We start from the raw sequence: 20,540 nt of genomic DNA, 5'->3' as shown, positions 1-20,540 counted from the left end.
AGTTCAACAAGCATATGGGCCAGGATAGGCTTCCTTACTATCCACTTCCTCCCACCCCTCCTTCCTCCAGGATAGGACCAGCCCAGGAAACACTGCCAGCAAGACCAAACGTTTCCCCAGAAAGCAATTTATAGTCTGTGCTAATACATAAATAAAAGAATTACTGAGGCCAAGATTCTGTGTGGCATAGTGCATTTGTTATCAGTTTTGTTCTTTTAAATATAGGTTTCCCCATCCAGCAGAATCCTTTTATCAATAAATCTCATAAAAATAGTAAAACACCAAATTTATAGTAAAAAATAAGTATGGTTATATGTACTCATTGTGAAAAGGATCAATAAAAACAATAAGCTAACTGTTTTGATAAATAACTTGCAATCAGGGATTATGGAGAGCTCTGTGGGCATGCGGCCTCAACCACCAAATTATTTCTTTATTTTATTTTGTTGGGCCCACTGCCAAAATTCGGATTGATAGGACTAGCTTCAAATGGCTAATAGGTGTATGTAATTTAAAAAGCTTGCCTTATAGTCAAGCAGAGAGAGTCAATTATCATATGGTTTCACTTATTTATGGAGCATGACAAACAGCATGGAGGACATGGGGAGTTAGAGAGGAGAAGGGAGTTGGGGGAAATTGGAAGGGGAGGTGAATCATGAGAGACTATGGACTCTGAAAAACAATCTGAGGGGTTTGAAGTGGGGGGGGGGGGGAGGTGGGGGGAACCAGGTGGTGGGTATTAGACAGGGCAAAGATTGTGTGGAGCACTGGGTGTGGTACAAAAACAATGAATACTGTTATGCTGAAAATAAATTAAAAAATGATTAAAAAAAAAAAGCTTGCCTTATAGTCTTAATTTAAAAAAAAACTAATCAAGAAGCTTTAAAGAGTAGTAGAAATTTTAGTTTCAAAGTAGAATTGCTGACGGCAGTAGAAGGTGGCAGCAGGGAGAGGATACTTCTGGTACACAGTAAAATTTCGGACTAAGGGAAACATAGGGAGTTCTGAAAAGGCCGTATTTCTCTTTTTTTTTTAAGTAAAATTTTAAGTAAATTAATACACTGCTTTACCCTTAGAACAATCTGTCTTCATTTAATCTTTTCTACAAAACCAGGAGGTAGCAAACTTAAGTAGCTGAAAATGTGGCAGCTCTCTAGATCAGAAATTCTTAATTTGGGATCAGAGACCATTTTATAAATCTGTTAATGTGACAGATACTCTGACCCAAAGGTTGTCCATAAGATTTAAGAAAAGCACAAAAGCCTAAGAGACTGGCCTAGATACTGATGTCCAAGGATCAAGATCATGACAGATAATCATGTAACCCAACTTCTGGAGGCCACAAGAACACTGCAGAAGGTGGAAAGCCATAGAAGCTAGTGCCTCCTTACAACGGGCACTATTGAGGACAGTGGGATAAAAATGGGCATGATTTGAGGATAACCATTACTAGATTTAAAAAAACAAGCAATATTCCCCATATCATTTTAGCCTCTGCTCCAATCTTAGCATTACACTCTGTGGAATGCATGAAGCCACCATATAGTGTATTTTTCTTTGTTTTTTGAAAGTTTACAAAAAGTTCCTTTGGATTCCATGTGGTCCAATTTCCTGCTTCCCATCTGACAGCAAAACAATATAAATTCTTTATTAATTAGAGTATGTTTACACACACACAAAATAAGTGTATTTTATAAATTTATGCTAAACATTTTCTCCATTTGTCATAGGCTGAATGCCAGGATATGTATTTTCTTACTCTTGAAAGAATGTATGTTTATAATCAACCTGCCTTCTTTGGCTTTTTTCATAACAGCTCTTTTGTCATTTTATCAAACTTGGACTGGGTAAAACATAAGTTCTTTTAGAAATTCAGATGGAAGCACAGGCTTCTAGCATCTGATTTACACACAATTGAGTGCAACCCTGGCAAGGGAGGATGTTCAGAGCAAGTAATAACAAGTAGAAGGAAGTCAGGCAGGGCCTTAAACCCTCCTCTTCACTTAAGAATCCATTTGGCATTCAGTAGTAACAAGAGACCTAATTCAGGTCTCAATATTAAGGGACACAAAAACAATCAAGATCTTCTGTAGGTCATTCTACACAAAAGTTTATTTCACAAAAGTGACTTTTCCAGAAGGGTACCAACTCATCCTGGTTTGTCTGGGGTTTTCCAGTTGTAGCACTGAAGATTCTGTATCCTGAGAACCTGCCCTCAATCCCAGGCAAACCGAAATTGTTGGTCACCCTATTTCTACAGAGCTGGCACTTATCTTTCTAAATGCTAACACTCTTCTACAGGAAGGCAGTTATGATATAAGAGAGCAACAGATTTGTAGTCAAAAGGCCTAACTCTTTTTTTAAGAGAGAGAGAGTGCATGCTCACACGAGCAGGGGGAGGTGCAGAGGTTAAGAGAATCTTTTTTTTTTTTTTTAAGATTTTATTTATTTGAGGAGAGAGAGTGCGCACGCATGTGCGCAACAAGCTTGGGGAAGGCAGAGGCAGAAGGAGAAGCAGACCCTCGCGGAGCACGGAGCCAGACGTGAGACTCGATCCCAGAACCCTGGGATCATGACCTGAGCCCAAGGCAAACACTTAATGACTGAGCCACCCAGGCCCCCTGAAGAGACAGAATCTTAAGCAGGCTTCACACCTATCATAGAGCCCAATGCAGGGCTCGATCGATCTCATGACTCTGAGATCAAGACCCAAGCTAAAATCAAGAGTTAGTCTTGATTGACTGACAAGTCACCCAGGCACTCCCAAAAGTTCTATCTTTAAATCTTATCTTTATAGCCTAATCACCTGAATATCAGTTTCTTCACTGATGTTTTCTTCACAATCGAAAAAGTAAGAGCACAGCTCTCATACAGAGTTGAAGATAACCCTGGTATGGGGGTTAAGTATGGGGACCTACTTGCCATAGTGTGGGACACAGAGCATGTGCACAGTTAAGTTCTGTGTCCTTTCCCTTTGACCATCTTTGGTGGAAATAATTCTTTCCTACCTTTACCAAATGTCGATCAAACCAAGTCTGAGGACAAGAAGTAGGCAGTGTGAACATGCAATTACTAAGCCACACCACTATGCAGTTCTAAACTTACTTTTACTTTGCAGTTTTTCATCTACAATTTTTTTGGGAAAATTGTGTAATACAGCTTATACAGAACTGAATCTGAACCTGACCATAGGACTATTTGGGAAAATAAGTAAAAATACAGGTATTCAAAGTACCTAAAGGTAACACTGGTTAAAAAAAAGTGAAGGAGAATCCACAGAGCCAGATAGATGTGTGTGGCCTACTGACTACAAGCATCATTATTCTTCCAGACAGCCCTTGGACTCATCCTCAACGTCAACTACTACCTCTCATCCACTTCCGACACGCAGTTGCCAAAACCTGTTCACTCTATTTCTGCAACACCTGTCAAAATGATCTGCCCCTTCCTGCACTTATCCTAGTTTCAGCCCTCATGGATTCTTGTCTGGGTCTTTTAATGGGTTTCTTTGCCTCTAGTTCCTTCTTTTCATTCTACTCATTAAATTGTCACCACAGTTTCACTCTAAAACAGGTATTATCACATCACTCCAAAATCCTTCGTTGCTCTGCAGTGCTTATACCAAGACATTATCATCTCTCAGTTTGGCTTTGGAAGCCTTCCAAAAATGATTTTAAGGCCAACAACTTAAAGTGGGTCCATAGAGCTATTTAGCAACATAATTGAAAATGGAACCAAGTTCTCTTGCTTCTTAGTCAAGTAAGTTAGGTTTGCTTCTTTCTTTCTTTCTTTTTTTTTTTTTTGATGTTCCATATATTACATTCCTTTCCAGCTTCATCCATCATCCTCCCCAACATCCCCATTCTGAACTACCTGCAATGTCTACAACCCTCCCCTCTTGGCCCATGCTCTCTATGCTCTTGAAAATGCTGCTTCCTGTTCGACACTCCATGTGCTTCCTTCTCTGTTTGTAACTCGGGAGTTACACTCACACTTTGCCTCAATGTTCTCCCTGACAATCTTGCCAGCTGACACAGGCATACCATGCTGTGATCTAAGAACATTCTTCCCCACCCCCAGACAAACCTCAGTATCTCATCATCATTTGCCCAACTGTACTATATTGCTGGTGATTTCCATTCCCACCAACTCTGCTGGAAGGCAGCACCAAGCATGCAGAACTCCACTTGACCAATGTCTATTACATCTTCTGGCTCACATCAGAATCAAAGAGCGTTAGAAATGGGAAGGACAGTAAGAGAACCAATATCCCGTGTTCTTCTCTATCCTCACATTTTACTCATAAGAAAAATGAGATCCTAGAAAAGCAAGTGACATGTCCAGTTACACAGCTAGTTCACTGCATAACTGGAAGATGAACTCAGCCTCTGACTCCCAACAAGCAATCTTTCTGCTGTCTCATACCTTATTGGAAGACAACTCTAAAAATGTCCCAAATCTGAGGCAATCTACTCCAGGTAGTACCACCATATTGACTGAAGTGTTTTCAGAATATGACCAAAAAAGAAAGTGACATCTATGTGTAGCGAACTGGGTGCTAATATTATTCTGCATATTGTATTACCATGACTTAAAATGGAAAACTTCAAGGTACTCTCACTATTAAATGCACTAGCGCCTGGGTGGCTCAGTGGTTTAAGCCTCTGCCTTCGGCTCAGGTCGTGATCTCAGGGTCCTGGGATCGAGCCCCGCATCGGGCTCTCTGCTCAGCTTGGAGCCTGCTTCCCCCTCTCTCTCTGCCTGCCTCTCCGCCTACTTCTGATCTCTGTCTATAAAATAAATAAACAAAATCTTTAAAAAAATAAAAATAAAATAAAAATAAATAAATAAATGCACTAGCTTTACACAAATGTAACATACGCCTAACATTTCTAGGTCACTGCATAGAGTATGTACCAGAACTTCATTAGTTAAATGATCATAACTCCAAAAGAAGTGGAGTGGAAGATCTAGTTTTTTCCTCTAGTGGGAAAAAGAGCAACTAGAGGACACTAAAGATCATATTAAAGTTATTTAGACAAATAATATCATCAATATCTCTGGCTATAGACAGAAATATTATTAGTCTTGATAATAAAAAGATGAGATGATTACTTGCCCTTGACACGCCCAACACAAACATCTGATGAGTATTTTAAGTCAAGCTTGATTTGAGATCTGTCAATTCATTCAACCCTCCCAACAACCAAAAGAGGCAGATGATACCCATTTTACACATGAAGCGGTGGAAGCAAAAGCAGTTAAGAAACTCATCCCTACAACTCAACTGCAGAACAAGGATTTGAACCCAGACTGTCTCGCCCCAGTACCTATGTACTTCCCACTTCACTATACTGCTTTTTAGCTCTACAACTACTCAATTCCAAAGATAAACCTGACAGGTAAGCTATTTCTCAAAAGTGAAATATAAGGTCTCAATTAAAATAAAATGCAATCAGAGCAAATTTCAGTAGTATGATCATAATACTTTTCAAAAAAATCTGAGTTTAGTCCTTTCAATTCAAGTCATCTGATTATATTTTTGAAAAATTACTTTGCCATTATGTGCAGAATCATTACAAATATAATGATTGGGCAGGGCTGCTGGATGGCTGCATAAGTTCAGGGAAACCTTCCCCAGAGAGAGAGAGAGAGAGAGAGAGAGAGAGAGAGAGAGAGAAATTTGACTGACTGATTGATTTAGCTGGTCAAATTAACCACCAAGGTCTCCAGAGACTGATCAAAGGGCTTACAATAAATTGAGAAACACTCAGTAAAATCCATAAACACGAAGAACAATGGGAAGCTGTGAAATCCAGGATAAGGATGGCACCTGTGCCTCCACAGCCTCTGCCTTGGGTTGGAACTGTTCTTGTTCTAAAGGGCCCAGCATCTTAGGGGCAGATCAGCTCCTTGAGGTGGATGAGCTATTTGGGTCGGATTTTGCAACTGGTGAACACTGGGAGATACCATTTTGTACAGTTCCATGCTGTGGAAGGCGTATGTTGTTGAGTGGGTGGTAGAAGCCAGATGGCAGCACCCATTCCCCAACACCCACCTCCAGCTCAGAACAGATTATCCAGGAGCGGGAGCTGATAAAGAGTGCAGTCCCTCTGCTCTGTGCTGCAAGAGAGCTACAGAGTTGGGCTTGGCAGCTAAGTGGTAGCTCCCATCTCCTTCAACTTCCTCAGCTGAAGACCTTGTCCGAGTACACTTAGCACCTGGTGAACACTGGCAGATGTCATCCTCCCTGACCTGGGGTATGAAGGATCCATACTGAATGCTAGTAGCAGCCAGGAGGGGGGACCAGCTCATGTCTTTCCTCCTCCAACACATAAAGACCTGCTCTATAGGGAGGATCTGGGTGGAGCAACTAGTGAGGAGTGAATTCCCCATTTGCCCTGCTCTTGCTCCACATTACACAGATTCTGGTTAGAGGAGAATAGAGCAAGCTTAATAGACTAACAAACCCTGCCCCTGATGAGGGGCCAGACTTGAACTGCATCAGACTATGGAGCAATTTACACCACAGGGCATGGTCAAAAACAGAATCAGCTAGCAATTAGTACCAGGTGATACCAATAGAGGTAGATCATTTTAACGGGAAATCAGGGGACGAGATAGTCAAAGAGACCTCAGGTAAAGCCACAGACATTCCTGACTGTCAATAAGGTTGTGGTCATGCCCAAGTCTGGGGTGGAGAGAGACCCTGGAGGTTACAGTGGACTAACCCAGCAGATTACTAAATAAGCAAACAAGAACAAGCCCTAGGGGCCAATATCCAGAGCTGCTGTGACATAAATTTAGGACATTAAAAAAACAGGAAAGTGTGACACTAACACAGGTTTTTAAAAGTATAGAAAATAAAAACTGCCTTTGAGGGGGTCAAGATATTGGACTTAAGGGTTAAGGCTTCAAAGCAGCTATTATAAATGTATTCATGGAACTAAAGGAAATTCATGCTTAAAGAATTAAAGCAAGGTATGACAATATCTCAAATAGAGAGTATCGGTAAGAGATATTATAGAAAAGAGCAAATATTTATTCTCGGATTAAAAGTATGATAACCAAGATGAAAAATTCATTAGAAAGGCTCAGAAATAGAACTGAACTAGCAGAAGGATCACCAAACTTGAAGATTGGTTGACAGAGATTATGCAATCTGAAGAACGCAGAGGAAAAAAGAAAGCATGAACAGAGCCTCAGAGAAATGTGGGACACCAATTAACACACTGACATATGCATAATGGGAGTACCATAAGGATAAAAGAAAAAAAAGAGCTGAAAAAAATACACTGATATAAATGAATGGGTAGTGGTGTGTGTGTGTGTGTGGGGAGACAGACAAACCTCCCACATAGAAGATATTCAAATACTAATCAGGTTATCTGATTCTATTCTTTAAGACTTCACGAATCTTTCCTTTTTTTTGGTCCATCCCAACTGCCACCTGGGAGTTAGTTGAGGCCATCGTTTATCTTATACAGACAATGGCAAAAGCCCTCAAATCTCATCCTCATAACTATGGTCAAAGAGCTCTAAAATGAAAAGTCAATCATATCTGACTATATTTTCCCACACTCAAACTCCATTCCCCTTAGATGTGGCTAATTGGTCCATTTGGAGCTTTTCAGAATCACTACAGTACTTATTTTAAAAACAGACTCCTGGCCCACACCCCAGATCTACTAGCTTGGACTGAGAAAGGGGCCCAAAGATCAACCAGTGATTTTAATAACCACCACCCTCACCCTCTCTCCCACAATTTTTCTGCATAATGAAGAAAGAGATCCCCAGTGAAGTGGCCCCTGCTTAGGTCTTCATCCTTAGCTCCTGTTGCTCCCAGAAAGTTCCAAATCACAATCATTATAAGACCAGAGAGTGTTATATTGTAGGAGAGGTTAACCAGAGATTCATACAATAAATATATAATGTATATGATTTAGGGAATCATAAATCAAATGTGTGCATAAGTAAACCAATAATTCTACTTAAATATGGTGGTCTAAATGCTAGACCCACAAAGATTAAGAGAATGAGAAGAGGGAGCAGCACACTAGGTAGGGAAACAAAATCTCGGATGGTAGAAGTGAATGGGCAAAGTTAGTGGATCAGAGAAAGCTGAAATCCAAATGTGGGAGCCATAAGATGAGACTCCCAATCTCTGACCATGGGGATTGCAAACAACTGACAATCCCAAGTGTAGCACTAGAAATCCATCACTGTGATCCCACCAACACCATGCCTTTCACAGGCTATTCTCAGCCAGTGACTAAAAGCAGCAGGCTCATTTCTATGATACAGGACTCTGATGGCCAACACTGGCTTGAGGTCTCCCAACAGGCCTCACCAAAACTTTCTTGAAACTGCACCTTAGTCTAAGATTTTTCTTACCCAGTCTCCTCCCCAAAAAGTCAGACCTGTGTAACCTGTGATGGCTCTCCCAGCCTCCTCTGGCTCCTTCCCCTTTCGTTTTCACTCAGAAGTAGTTTCCTAATAAATTTCTTGCACATCTAATCCTTTTTGGTATTTGTTTATTGACCTGAACTGACATATCGTCTGCAACAAGGCAAGCCAGTAAACAGCAAGCTGATATGCCTATAAAAGTGTTTCCAAGAAAGTTTTAGGAAAAGGAAATGCAGGAAAAATTTTAAGAAAAGGAAACATCTTTGAAGGCAAGGCTGTATGTTGGAGCAGACAAAAGGACTGGATGAACATTTGCTGAGGCAACCTGACCCTATATATCCTTGACCAAGAAAATTATGCCTCCCTCCCAAACTCTTTGGAGATTTTGGATACCACACTCAAAGTTCTGGTCAAAATCATGCACCATACTTCAACAGGAGGATTAAAAAAAAGTTTAGGTGTTAAATAAAACACATTAAAATAAAAACCCTCAGCCTCCTTCCTCAAGGCAGCTTAGAACCATTGCCATCAGGCTTAGACCTATGTACAGCCATCACCCCCTCACCCTCCAAATAAAACACCCCTATCCCAAAGTAGACGACTGAAAGATTGTTCACTGTGAAACTGACCTGCTTAAGAACAAAAGACCTACAGATACTAATATCCATTGGGGCTTTGAAAAATGGTCCAGTCCTTGTTGGATCACCTATATTAAGTTACCCATGTATAAAGAGTTTCTAGGCAACTCAATACTTTCATCATAAAAATGAAAGAGCAGCCAAGGATCACCAGACATTTGGGGAAAGCTTCTAAAAGAGATTAAAAAAAATAGAAAAAAATTATATCTGAGAACACCATTTCCTATAAAAACAAGGCAGAGAAATTTTTTTTTAAAAGATTATTAATTTATTTATTTGACAGGCAGAGATCACAAGTAGGCAGAGAGGCAGGCAGAGAGAGAGAGAGGGGCGGAAGCAGACTCCCTGCTAAACAGAGAGCCCAATGTGGGGCTCGATCCCAGGACCCCGGGGTCATGACCTGAGCCAAAGGCAGAGGCTTTAACCTACTGAGCCACCCAGACGCCCCAAGGAAGAGAAAATTAAAAAACAATACAGTATTTTGGGACGCCTGGGTGGCTCAGTGGGTTAAGCCTCTGCCTTCAGCTCAGGTCATGATCCCAGGGTCCTGGGATCGAGCCCTGAATCGGGCTCTCTGCTCAGCAGGGAGCCTGCCTCCCTGCCTACTTGTGATCTCTGTCAAATAAATAAATAAAACCAAAAACATACAGTATTTTGAGATAGAGAAGAATGAAACCTATGAAAAACAGGAAACTATATAATACTAATAATTTAAATGCAGACATTTAGGAAGGGACTTGAAAATTTTTAAAAATGAGACTTAAAACAGAAGATTCAAATAAAAGGGTTAGAAGATTAAATTGAGAAAGTATTTCAAAGTAGAACAGAAAGACCAAAAAACAAAAGGAAATAGGGGAAAAGGTTAGAGATAAAAATCAATCCTGTGAACTGATATTATTTAAATAACATGCAACTGCAGAAAGGGAGAATAGAGAAAAGTAGGGGGAAGAAATTTATCTAAGAAATAAAAAAAGAAACTTCTCTGAACTTAGGAACAATGCATTTAAAAAGATTTTAAAAAGATTTCTAAGAACCCAGCATAATAACTTTTAAAAATGCCTACACTAAAGCACAGCACCATGAAATTTTAGGGTATTGGGATAAAGAGAATATCATTAAGGTTTACAGAGAAAGGGAAAAAGGGCTAGGCACTGTTCTAAGTGCTTTACTTGTGTTACTCAATCTTCTCAATAGCTCTGGAGTAGGAAAGATTATTACACTCAATTTTTAGATGAGGAAACGGGTACAGAGAGAGGTTACGTGACTTGCCCAAGCCACACAGCTGATGTGAACCCAAGTCATTGGGTTTTAGAGTATAAGCTTTTTTTTTTTTTAATTTCTTTCCAGCATAGCAGTATTCATTGTTTTTGTACCATACCCAGTGCTCCAACCAGGTGGTAGAGTATAACCTCTTATTTCTTTTTTAAGGTAGTCTCCTGGGGTACCTGGGTGGCTCAGTGGGTTAAGCCTCTGCCTTTGGCTCAGGTCATGATCTCAGGGTCTTGGGATCAAGCCCCACATCAGGCTCTCTGCTCAGCAGGTAGCCTGCTTCCCCTTCTCTCTTTGCCTGCCTCTCTGCCTACTTGTGATCTCTCTCTTTCTCTGTCAAATAAATAAATAAAATCTTTAAAAAAAAAATGTAGGCTCCCAGCCTACCATGTAGCCCAATGTCGGGCTCGATCTCAAGGCCCTGAGATCAAGGCCTGAGCTGAGATCAAGAGTAGGACTCTTAACTGACTAAACCACCCAGGCTCCCCTCAGAATATAAGCTTTTATACACATTTTGAGGGAAAGTGACTTCTAATCTAGAGTTCTATACCCAGTGAAATTATCAAATTGCTTGAGTACAATAAAGACATTTTCAGATACCTCAAAAAATGTACCTTTCTCTGGAACTTACTAGAGGGCATACCTTGCCAAAATGAAGATGAAAATAGAAAAATACAGGAAATCTAGGAAACAGGAAATCTAGCACAAATGAAAGGCAAAGAGAATTCCCATGATGACAGTCCAGTAGGCCAAGACTGCAACCAATTTTGAATGAAACAGATAGATAGATGAAGGGCAAGAAGCACCTTTTTGTCGCCAAGACAAAAAATGAGATAAATTATCCAATGAGGCTGAACATAACATACTGAGAATATATATAGCTCAGTGGGACAGTCTGAGAGTGAATTTGCTATAATACAAAAAAAAAAAAACCAAAGAAATAAGTCAATTATTTATTCGTGGCATAGCAATAAATTATGTAAGAAATATAATCACATTACACTGATGACTCAGATATACATAATGTTATAAAAATGGGAAAAGGAAAGTGAAGAGGGATGGGAGTAGCAACACAGGAGAGCTACATCTTTTGCAGCAGTATATCAATAACTGATAATATCTAAATCAAGAAGTAGTAATATAAGCATATGTGCATAGCTACAAAAAAAACAGAAAAAAATGATTACAGTAGTTATCTCAGATAACAGACTGGAGGGTTTGGAATGAATTAGAACAGAGATTGCATTTTGCTATTATTAGAAGTAATATGACTTAACTTTTAAAACCTATGTGCTTATATTACTTAGATAAAAGTATAAAAGTTTAAAGAACCAGAATAGAACTTTATATTTAATTCATCCAATACCATATATTAATGATTAGTACACTTGATCTTAGCCAAAAGGCCGAGAAGTGATACATATATTAATGATTAGTGAAGAAAAGGGAGATATCAGTAAAGTCAAGATGACTGAGGTTTTGAATGTTTACAAATTTAAAAACTAAATAAAAATGTAACTATAAGGAAATAGCAAGTGCTCCCTGTTATAAAGGCCACTAGAAAAAATACACAAATATGTTAAAGATAGGGATATATACTTATCTATATTTAGAATTTTCATTTATAAAGTCAGTGGTGTACTTGTTCCTTTTTATTATACCCTAACCCCATTCCTTGGGCTCCAACATGTATTCCAATCTACAGGGCATAAATTATCCGTATATTAAGAAAAAAGTATAACAATGATTTTCAAGTGATTTAGGAAAAAATATTCAATTGGTCGTATTCTCTCACCAATTCTCTATGACATACAAAGCTTCAGAATTTTTGGAGCTGGGAGTGAAGATTTTCTTACACTGGCATCAACCCACCATTTGCTAAATGTTTATACATATGTATAGAGAAACACACATTTAAAATACAACAGAACAAAAAAACTTGAGATATAGAAGACAAAAAAGAGCACAGCTGTGAACCAGTGTCCTTAGAAAGTCCAGCTTTCCAACTAAAACTGCTAAGGTGACACCAGCAATTTGTGACACGTTTACTTTGTAAGTAGCTCAACACTGGTCATGGCTCTCCTCTTTTCTGGGAACTGTTATTTTATATTTATATTTATAAAGTTCCTTGTAAAGGATAACAAAGCTGATGAGATATGCTAGGGCTGCCAAAGCATATCACCATCAACAAAAATAAGGAATTTCAAGCTATTTATTGTTTCAACTTCATTCATTAGGCAATTTAGTGTTTGTTTTCATCTGTAATATTAACAAAAAAAGCCTTTCTGTTACAGTAACAAATTCAAAAGGCATCATCTAAACCATGGTAAGATTCATTCGGGTATTGGATACTATCAACTAAATCCGAGGCTTTGTTCTATAGTCTGATGGCTCTCCTGCCTTAACATAAGCACTCATTTTATACTATACTATACTCATTTTATATTTTAACATAAGCACTCAACAAATGATTTTTAAAAGTCATTTGATGCACTGGTAATAAGTACTAAAAACCACAATTAAAATTGCTTTTTTTCTTGGTTAATTACAATCTTCAAGCAGACCACTAGAAATAACTTCCTTTAAAATTCTCTGTTTTGCCGATTTTTCTTTCTTTTTTAAAAAAAATACGGCACTGGTCTCATTAATGTCATTAGTTGCAGTGCCTGCTGAGAGAAAATGCTGACTTTGTGAGCATAGAATCAATTTTCTGAATTAAAAAAGGCTTTTGTGGGGCTTCTTCTTGCATAGTATTTTCTCAAAAGCCTTCACTGTAGGAAATGCTTTAATTACTGTGGTAGGTGCCAGATTACCAAATCTACATTTATGTAATGAAATTACATGAACTTTCTTGAAACATGTTCCTTCACTAGTTTCAGCCACTTAATCTTGCTGCAACCTCCAATGCATGAGGAAGCATACGAAGTCCTTCCTCAGAAGACTAGACAGATACATTTCCTAGCTTTGTATTTGTGGATTTGGCAACAAAGGTTATTCTCCAGTGAAGCAATGTACAGTGACTGAAAAGATCAGGAAACACACAGGGTATAGGGGGAAAGGGGAGAGGGAAGGAAGAGATGGCATCATATGCAGAGTTGAGGAGTGACAAGGTGAACAGGTCCAGGACAAAAGAGGTGCGAGAAGCCAAATACTATGGATAGGCTTCTGAGGAAAGATACTAAATTCAAAGATGCAAAGTCGAACACAGATCTTGAAATAGAGTTGAGACAGTGTCCCCAGGCAGCCAACACAGAGATTGGAAGTGCCCTGCCTAGCACAGATATATGGCCACCACTGTGACAAAGCACCATAGGTGAGCTGCTTTCAAAAGTCAGGGCGGGGGTTGGGGGTGTTGGGGAGAAGGGGCCAGGTGGCTCAGTCTGTTAAGCGTTTGCCTTTGGCTCAGGTCATGATACCAGGTCCTGGGATCAAACCCTGCATCCGGCACCTTGCTTAGTGGGGGAAACTTGTTTCTCCCTCTCCTGCTTCCCCTGCTCATGCTTGCTTGTGCTTCCCCACTTCCCCCTTTCTCAAAAAAAAAAAAAAATCCGGGCTGATACTCCCATATGGACATCACATAAGTCTTTAAGGGAAATAAGTCCAGCACCTTAGGAGGTGGGGCTGTTAAAGCAATAAGGAATATTGGAGAAGAGTGAATATTGGATAAGAGTGCAGAGAGATGAGGTACAGGACAGGAACATGGTACAAAGAAAATGGTTAGAGTAATATAGAGGAGAAAGGGGCGCTGGATTTTTTTTTTTAATTATAATAATCCAGAGTATCTGGTACATTATGACTTCATAGGAATTGAAATTAACAGGACTATTTAAAATTAAAGCATTTCTAAATGTCACACGACTTTCTTCTCTGACACACACCTGATGATCAGATATCTAAATGTTGTCAGGGTTGGGATGCTTTTGCTAGGATGCTTATAAATAGTACTGAAATCACATTCAGTGAAATAGTAATAGATGACAAAAGCCCTCTACTTGTGTTTTCTAGAAAAATAGATGGTTAAAAAAATAAAAGTATTACTGGATTAGCTACTGTACATCAGGGAGAGGTAGATGTTTTAAAAAGTAGTTTAAAATTCCATAAGTTTCTTAAGGGTGAAAACTGCACATTGCACTTCTCCATTTTCTCCAAAATGCCAGCATCCACTTGATGGAAAACATATAAAGTAGATGATAAATATTTACCAAAAAGATTTTAAAGATTTTTACTATTTGACAGACAGAGATCACAAGTAGGCAGAGAGGTGGAAAGAGAGAGGGGAAGTAGGCTCCCTGCTGAGTAGAGAGCCTGATGCAGGGCTCAATCCCAGGATACTGGGATCATGACCTGAGCTGAAGGCAGAGGCTTTAACCCACTGAGCCACCCAGGTGCCCCCAAATAAGATTTTGAAGATTGTAAACCTAATAAAAGATAAGGAAACAAGGAAAATTTTGTTATGAAGTAAACTCTAGAATGTATATTAATTAGTGGGGGGAAAACCCCCAAAACCTAAAGACCCAGAAGGAGTGCCTAGGTGGTGCAGTCAGTTAAGTATCTGAGTTTTAACTTCCGCTCAGGTCATGACCTTGGGGTTGTGAGATGGAGTCCTGTGGTGGACTCTGCACTCGGTAAGAGTGTGCTCCAGATTCTCTCTCCCTCTCCTTCTGCCCCCTCATGTCCTTGATCACACGTGTGCGCTATTTCTCATAAAAAAAAAGAACAGTGTGTAGAATATGCCACCATTTACGTAAGAAAGAGCAAAGTATGTTTGTGTGTTTACTTATGATTTTTAAGAAAAGACAACAAAGAATAAACCAGCTAATGCAAATGGTTACTTACAAAGGAGGAAGATACTAGGGATGGAAGATACACTTCTTAAAATTAGTCTTTGTGACCATGTAAATGTTTTACTTAATTGCAAAACAAAATTAAACCAAAATAAGAAAAACAGTACCTAGAAATAAAAGTCAAAATGAAATCATCTATTAATATAGAAAGTTGGTGGGAAAACTCCAAAGAGAACTATTTTCAGTAAATCTTTTATTTTAAAAACTTTTAATTTTAAAATAATTTCAGACTTAGCAAATCACTGAATGTTTTGCTTCTGTATATTTGGCCACCACTTTCCAGTCATGTAATTCTACTTTCTGGTATTTTATCATTCTTAAAAAACTGCCTTAACATAGAATTACAGTAAAAATCATAGCCAATGACAAGGTTTCTAACTATCTAACCTTGCCTTACATTTCTACTTACATGTTGATAAATGGAAAACCAGCCCTTAATGTTACTTAAACGATGTCTGACTTGACTTTTGAAGTAAAAGGAGGTAAAAATATGACTCAAGACTGCTGTACAAAACCTAGAAATGGGGCCCAAAAGTATTGCATCCCAGACTCCCAGTACACTGAAGCTGATTCCATAACAGTCACAGCTACCCATATACTTTTTATAAAAAACATTTTATTTATTTATTTGAGGGAGACAGCGTGAGAGAGCAAGAGCACAAGCATGGGGGCAGGCAGAGGAAGATGGAGAAGGAGACTCCCCACTGAGCAGGCAGCCCACTGTGGGGCTCAATCCCAACCCCCTAAGATCATGATCCAAGCCAAAGGCAGACACTTAACAGATTGAGGCACCAAGGCGGCCCATCCATATACTTCTTTTAAAGGCAGCATGGCCATGGTGTTGATAAACAGGGCTTTGGGAGTTTGTCAGAACTGAGATGGAATCTGGGCTCTGCTCTTTACTCAACTGGTAAGTGAGCTTAAACACATCACTTAACTACTTATAAGTTTCAATTCCTTCATCTCTAAAATGAGCATAATATAATACCTAAACAATAAGACTGTAATGAGAGCTGAGACACGTTTTAGTAAGGTGCCTTGCATCACTAAAATGCTAAAAAATTTTAGCTATTGTTGGCATATTACTCTACTACTAATTTGTGCACTGTAAAATTCTATCCTTCTATTTCAACTTCACAAACTTCTATTTTTAATTACATCAGAAATGCAGAGCATTAATGGAAACAAGCTAAGTTCTACCATTGTATTTGACAAATTTTACCCAATAGTAAAGTCATTAGAATTAAGATTCTTTAAAATCACATTAAATGCCATGATAATGACTTCTGCTTCTAATCATGAAAGTTTAATTGGAACAGAACTTTTTTCTCTCACTAAACTAAAAGTCTGAATATTTTCAGTCATTGGGACCCAACAGGCAGTAAAGGATTATGATTCCTATGGGAGGGAAAACGAATGGAGTGAATGCTTAATGACAGGCCTGGCTTCTTTCGGGAAGCATTTCCTAATTCCCAGTACAAGGAGGGGAAACAAAGCAGAGCACGGCATGTCACTGAGTTGAGGACATAGAGATCACAGTTCAGGAAGAACTCTGAGGAAAATGGAATGTTCACAGCAGAATACCAAGGAGAATGGAGCTAAGTATAGAAAAAGTTCCCAAAATCTGCACAAAGAACACTATGTGTCTTTACCTTAATAATAATTTGCGCACGCATAGGTTGAAACTCCATGAGGCTGGGCAAAAAGAGCACGGAGACACTGGAGTTCTAGTAAGTTCAAGAGAGGCCTCCCTGAACTCTAAAGACAATCAGTAGAGATCTCAGAAAAGTCACATCTAAGTATGGAGCTCAACTAAGCCCTAGAATAAAGGCTACTCTAGATGTGGTCTAATCAAAGGAAGCACCAAACTATAAAATAGAACAACAAAAAGGCTAATCAACACAAATGGACCTATAAATGGCAGACATGAAGACATTATGTAAGGCAGGAGCTTCAAAATATCCTGGGAATATGCTCAAGGATTTAAAAGAAAGCATGAACTTTATGAGGAAAGAAACAGAAAAAATAAAAAAGAACGAAAAGGAGCTTCTAGAATTGAAGAAAATATATTACCTTAAACGAAAAGTTCACTGGATGAACTAAACAGAACATTAGACAATGCATGAAATGGTGAAGTTAAAGACATGGAACAGAAATTTTCCCGATATAAAGCATGAAGTTTCCTAAGAGAAAAAAAAAGACTGAGATTAAAGTACAGAAACTCAATGACATGTGGGACAATACTAAGGGGTCTATCATGCAAAGCCCCTGGAGAGAAGAGAGAACGGTAGAGACAGAATTAAAACCCATCAAGAAATAATATCCAAATTTGCATACCAGTACAAGAAACTCCAAGTACCTTAAGCAGATTAAAATACAAACAACAGGGGCGCCTTGGTGGCTCAGTGGGTTAAGCTGCTGCCTTCGGCTCAGGTCATGATCTCAGGGTCCTGGGACCAAGCCCCACATCGGGCTCTCTGCTTACCAGGGAACCTGCTTCCCCCCCTCTCTGCCTGCCTGTCTACTTGTGATCTCTCTGTGTCAAATAAAGAAAATCTTTAAAATAAATAAATAAATAAAATACAAACAACAACAACATAAGTCACATCAATAATGGACAGCATAAAACCAGTGATAAAAACAAAAATTTTAAAGCAGCCAGAAGAAAAAAACCACATTGCAAAAGGAAAAAACAGGAACAAAAAAAGGTGATAGTAATAAGGCAGTCAAGTCATCAGGAGGGTATAACATTCCTAAATGTATGTGCACCTAACAGCTTCAGAATACAGGAAAGAACAAAATGATAGTACATTAAGAAATAGATCGACAATTATAATAGATAAAATAGGCAGAAAATCCACAAGGATATAGAAGAATTGAACAATCCTATCAGTTAACTTGAAATATGCTTAGAACACTACACAAAACAAGAGGAAATTATACCTTCTACTTAATTGCACATGGAACATTTGCCAAAATGGGCCATACTGTGGGCCACTAAAAATGTCTCAATTAATTTAAAACTTATTCATTCATATTCAGTTCAAGTCACACAAAGCGTGTCCTCTGATCCTAATGAAATTAGAACTCAATATCTGAGTTTAACTATTTGGAAATTAAATAACACTTCTAATAACCCATGGGTCAAAGCAGAAATCAAAAGAGAAAACTGAAAATTTTCTCAACTGAATAAAAATATAAAATATAACTAAAGCAGAACTTAGGGTGAAATTTATAGCATCAAATACCCACAATAGTAAGGAAGAAAGGCCTCAGGGGCACCAGGATGGCTCAATAGGTTAAGCATCCAACTCTTTATTTTGGCTCAGGTCTGATCTCAGGGTCATGAGATAGAGCCCTACACTGGGGTCCATGCTGGGGTGGAGCCTGCTTAAGATTCTTGCTCTCCCTCTGCCCCTCCTCCCCTCTAAAAAAAAGGTTTCAACTCAAAGATTTTAGTTTACAAATTAAGAAACTAGCAAAAGATGAGCAAATGAAATAAAAATAAAGATACAAAAGTGTGTGGGGGGGAATAAAGCCCAAAATGGGAATAAATGAAATAGAAGAAAAATGGAAAAAAATCCCTAATTCTTGAAATAGGTCAATGAAATTGCTAAACCTCTAGCCAGGGTGATCAAGACAAAAAGAAAGAGATATTACACAAATCAATTTCCCAAAACTGAAAAGGTAGGAACACTTCCAACTCATTCCATGAGGTTAGCATTCCCATGACACCAAAACCAGACAAAGATATTACCAAAAAAAGGAGAAAACTACAAACATCCAAAATTTCTAAGAATATAGGTTTGTCATTATAAAAATCAATATAATCCACTACACTAATAAACTAAAAAGAAAAATACTCATGATTATCTCAATAAATGAGATACGTCAGAAATGTCAGAAAAATAATCTGACAAAATCCACCATCCATTCCTGAGTAAAAAAAAAAACCAACTCCCCCCAAAAACCTTGGCAAATTAAGAAAAGAAGGCAACTTCTTCAACTTGAAAATGGTTATCCATGAAAGGCCTAACCGTTAACATGATACTTTATGATACAAGATCAGGAATAAGATAGTATCTGCTCTTATGACTTCTATTCACCATTATACTGGAGGTTCTAGCCAATGCAATAAGGCAAGAAAACCAAACCAAGAGAAGTGTAAATTGGAAAAGAGATAATGTTTACTATATTAAAGATGACATAACTGACATGCTCTTTCATGTAAAAAACCATATGAAATCTACAAAAAAGCTACTAGACCCACTGAGTTTAGCAAGACTGTGGAAGACTGATATATAAATCAATTGTATTTATATATTCCAGCAACAAAAAAAAAAATGGGAATTGAAATTAAAAAGTGCCATTTACAATCACACCAAATATAGGAAATACATAGAGATAAATCTTATAAAATATGTGAAAAACATTTACATTAAAAACTAATGCTGCTGCAGGGAGGAGTCAAGATGGCGGAGAAGTAGCAGGCTGAGACTACTTCAGCTAGCCGGAGATCAGCTAGATAGCTTATCTAAAGATTGCAAACACCTGAAAATCCATCAGCAGATCGAAGAGAAGAACAGCAATTCTGCAAACAGAAAAACAACCACTTTCTGAAAGGTAGGACCGGCGGAGAAGTGAATCCAAAGCGACGGGAAGATAGACCCCGGGGGAGGGGCCGGCTCCCGGCAAGCGGCGGAGCAACGGCACACAAAATCAGGACTTTTAAAAGTCTGTTCCGCTGAGGGACATCGCTCCAGAGGCTAAACCGGGGCGAAGCCCACGCGGGGTCAGCGTGGCTTCAGGTCCCGCAGGGTCACAGAAGGATCAGGGGTGTCTGAGTGTCGCAGAGCTTGCGGGTATTGGAACGGGAAAGCCGGCTACAGAGACAGAGCCGACAGTGAGCTCGCAGCTTGGGGTTACCTTGAATCGGTCGCAGGCTCGGTGAGCTCGGAGCGCGGCTGGCCGCCGGAGGTCAGGCAGACGGGAGTAACTGGGCGCTGTTCTCTGAGGGCGCACTGAGGAGTGGGGCCCCCGGCTCTCGGCTCCTCCGGGCCAGAGACCAGGAGGCCGCCATTTGTTTTCCCGTCCTCCGGACTCTACAGAAAGCGCTCAGGGAACAAAAGCTCCTGAGGGCAAAGCCGAGCGGATTACACACCCCGGCCCCTGGTAAGGGGCAAAGACACTTGAGAATCACTACAACAGGCCCCTCACCCAGAAGATCAACAAGAAATCCAGCCGAGACAAAGTTCACGTACCAAGGAGTGTGGTTTCAATACCAAGGAGAGCAGCAGAATTCCAGAGGAGGAGAAAGCAAAGCACGGAACTCATGGCTTTTTCCCTGTGATTTTTTTTAGTCTTGCAGTTGATTTAATTTTTT

General features: G+C 39.2%; 1 protein-coding gene and 1 pseudogene across 1 annotated transcript in view; both read right to left on the bottom strand.

The window, feature by feature from the left end:
• The window catches only part of CASK (calcium/calmodulin dependent serine protein kinase), a 357,555-nt gene that overhangs the window by 229,554 nt on the left and 107,461 nt on the right, over positions 1 to 20,540 (bottom strand). The gene's annotated exons all lie outside the window — the stretch shown is intronic.
• LOC132007985 (U2 spliceosomal RNA) lies at positions 11,599 to 11,731 on the bottom strand (annotated as a pseudogene).

The sequence above is a fragment of the Mustela nigripes genome, chromosome X, assembly GCF_022355385.1.
Source record: "Mustela nigripes isolate SB6536 chromosome X, MUSNIG.SB6536, whole genome shotgun sequence".
Lineage (NCBI taxonomy): Eukaryota > Metazoa > Chordata > Mammalia > Carnivora > Mustelidae > Mustela > Mustela nigripes.
This window is presented reverse-complemented; position numbering and strand designations above follow the sequence as displayed.